Source organism: Aegilops tauschii, chromosome 2 (genome assembly GCF_002575655.3).
Source record: "Aegilops tauschii subsp. strangulata cultivar AL8/78 chromosome 2, Aet v6.0, whole genome shotgun sequence".
Taxonomy (NCBI): Eukaryota; Viridiplantae; Streptophyta; class Magnoliopsida; order Poales; family Poaceae; genus Aegilops; species Aegilops tauschii.
Window position 1 is genome coordinate 47,598,986 of NC_053036.3, and position 3,048 is coordinate 47,602,033.

Here is a 3,048-nt window from a genome sequence, read left to right on the forward strand (position 1 = left end):
GACTGGTTCTACCGACGTGCTCCGCACACAGGTGGCTGGCTGGTGTCAGTTTCCCCAACTATAGTTGAACCGAGTGTGACTACGCCCGGTCCTTGTTGAAGGTTAAAACAGCACTAACTTGACAAAGAGCATGAAGTGTTGATGGTTAACAAGACCACTAGTTTCAAGTAAAGGGGCAAAGGGAAGAAGGGGGAACTTCAAGAAGAACGGCAAGCAAGTTGCTGCTCAAGTGAAAAAGCCCAAGTCTGGACCTAAGCCTGAAATTGAGTGTTTCTACTTCAAAGGGACTGGTCACTGGAAGCGGGACTGCCCCAAGTATTTGGTTGATAATAAGGATGGCAAAGTGAACAATGGTATATTTGATATACATGTTATTGATGTGTACTTTACTAGTGTTTATAGCAACCCCTTGGTATTTGATGCTGGTTCAGTTGCTAAGAGTAGTAACTCAAAACGGGAGTTGCAAAATAAAAAGAGACTAGTTAAGGGCGAGGTGATGATGTGTGTTGGAAGTGATTCCAAGGTTGATAAGATCACCATCGCACACTCCCTTTACCTTCAGGATTAGTGTTGAACCTAAAATAAATGTTATTTGGTGTTTGCGTTGAGCATGAATATGATTGGATCATGTTTATTGCAATATGGTTATTCATTTAAGTCAAAGAATAATTTTTTTTCTATTTACATGAATAAAACCTTCTACGGTCATACACTCAATATAAATGGTTTATTGAATCTCGATCATAGTGATACACATATTCATAATATTGAAGCCAAAAGATGCAAAAGTTAATAATGATAGTGCAACTTATTTGTGGCACTGCCGTTTAGGTCATATTGGTGTAAAGCGCATGAAGAAACTCCATGTCGATGGGCTTTTGGAATCACGTGATTATGAATCACTTGATGCTTGCGAACCATGCCTCATGGGCAAGATGGCTAAGACTCCGTTCTTCAGAACAATGGAGAGCAACTGACTTATTGGAAATAATACATAGTGATGTATGCGGTCCGATGAGTGTTGTGGCTCGCGGCGGGTATCGTTATTTTCTGACCTTCACAGATGATTTGAGCAAATATGGGTACATCTACTTGATGAAACACAAGTCTGAAACATTTGAAAAGTTCAAAGAATTTCAGAGTGAAGTGGAGAATCATCGTAACAAGAAAATAAAAGTTTCTACGATATGATCGCAGAGGTAAAATATTTGAGTTACGAGTTTGGCCTTCAGTTAAAACAATGTGAAATAGTTTCACTACTCACGCCACCTGGAACACCACAGTGTAATGGTGTGTTCGAACATTGTAACCGTACTTTATTAGATATGGTGCGATCTCTGATGTCTCTTACCGATCTACCACTATCGTTTTGGGGTTATGCATTAGAGACAACTACATTCACGTTAAATAGGGCACTATCTAAATCCGTGGAGATGACACTGTATGAACTGTGGTTTAGCGAGAAACCTAAGATGTCGTTTCTTAAAAGTTTGGGACTCCGATGCTTATGTGAAAAGTTTCAACATGATAAGCTCGAACCCAAATCAGAGAAGTAAATCTTCATAGGATACCCAAAAAGAAACTGTTGGGTACACCTTCTATCACAGATCTGAAGGCAAGATATTCGTTGCTGAAAATGGATCCTTTATAGAGAAGGATTTTCTCTCGAAAGAAGTGAGTGGGAGGAAAGTAGAACTTGTTGAGGTAATTGTACCTTCTCTCGAATTGGAAAGTAGCTCATCAGTGAAATCAGTTCCAGTGATGCCTACACGAATTAGTGAGGAAGTTAATGATGATGATCATGAAACTTCAGATCAAGTGACTACCGAACCTAGTAGGTCAACCAGAGTAAGATCCGCACCAGAGTGGTACGGTAATCCTGTTCTGGAAGTCATGTTACTAAACCATGACGAACCTGCGAACTATGAGGAAGCGATGATGAGCCCAGATTCCGCAAAATGGTTTAAGGCCATGAAATCTGAGATGGGATCCATGTATGAGAACAAAGTGTGGACTTTGGTTTACTTGCCCGATGATCGGCAAGCCATCGAGAATAAATGGATCTTCAAGAGGAAGACGTACGCTGATAGTAGGTTACTATCTAAAAATCTAGACTTGTCGAAAAAAAATTGACAAAGTTCAAGGTGTTGACTACGATGAGATTTTCTCACTCGTAGCGATGCTTAAGTCTGTCCGAATCATGTTAGAAAATTGCCACATTTTATGAAATCTGGCAAATGGATATCAAAACTATATTCCTTAATGGATTTTTTAAAGAAGAGTTGTATATGATGCAACCAGAAGGTTTTGTCGATCCTAAAGGTGCTAACAAAATGTGCAAGCTCTAGGGATCCATCTATGGACTGGTGCAAGCATCTCGGAGCTGGAATATACGCTTTGATGAGTTGATCAAAGAATATAGTTTTATACAGACTTGCAGTGAAGCCTGTATTTACAAGAATGTGAGTGGGAGCACTACAGCATTTCTGATAAGTATATGTGAATGACATATTGTTGATCGGAAATAATATAGAATTTTTCTGGAAAGCATAAAGGAGTTTTTCAAAGGAGTTTTTCAAAGAAAGACCTCGGTTAAGCTACTTACGTATTGAGCATCAAGATCTGTAGAGATAGATCAAGACGCTTGATAAGTTTTTTTTTCAATGAGTACATACCATGACAAGATTTTGAAGTAGTTCAAAATGGAACAGTCAAAGAAAGAGTTCTTGCCTGTGTTACAAGGTGTGAAATTGATTAAGACTCAAAGCCCGACCATGGTAGAAGATAGAAAGAGAATGAAAGTCATTCCTTATGCCTCAGCCATAGGTTCTATAAAGTATGCCATGTTGTGTACCAGATCTATTGTATACCCTATGCTGAGTTTGGCAAGGGAGTACAATAGTGATCTCAAAGTAGATCACTGAACAGTGGTCAAAATTATCCTTAGTGGAATAAGGATATGTTTCTCGATTATGGAGGTGACAAAAGGTTCGTCGTAAAGGATTAGGTCGATGCAAGTTTTGACACTGATCCAGATGACTCTAAGTC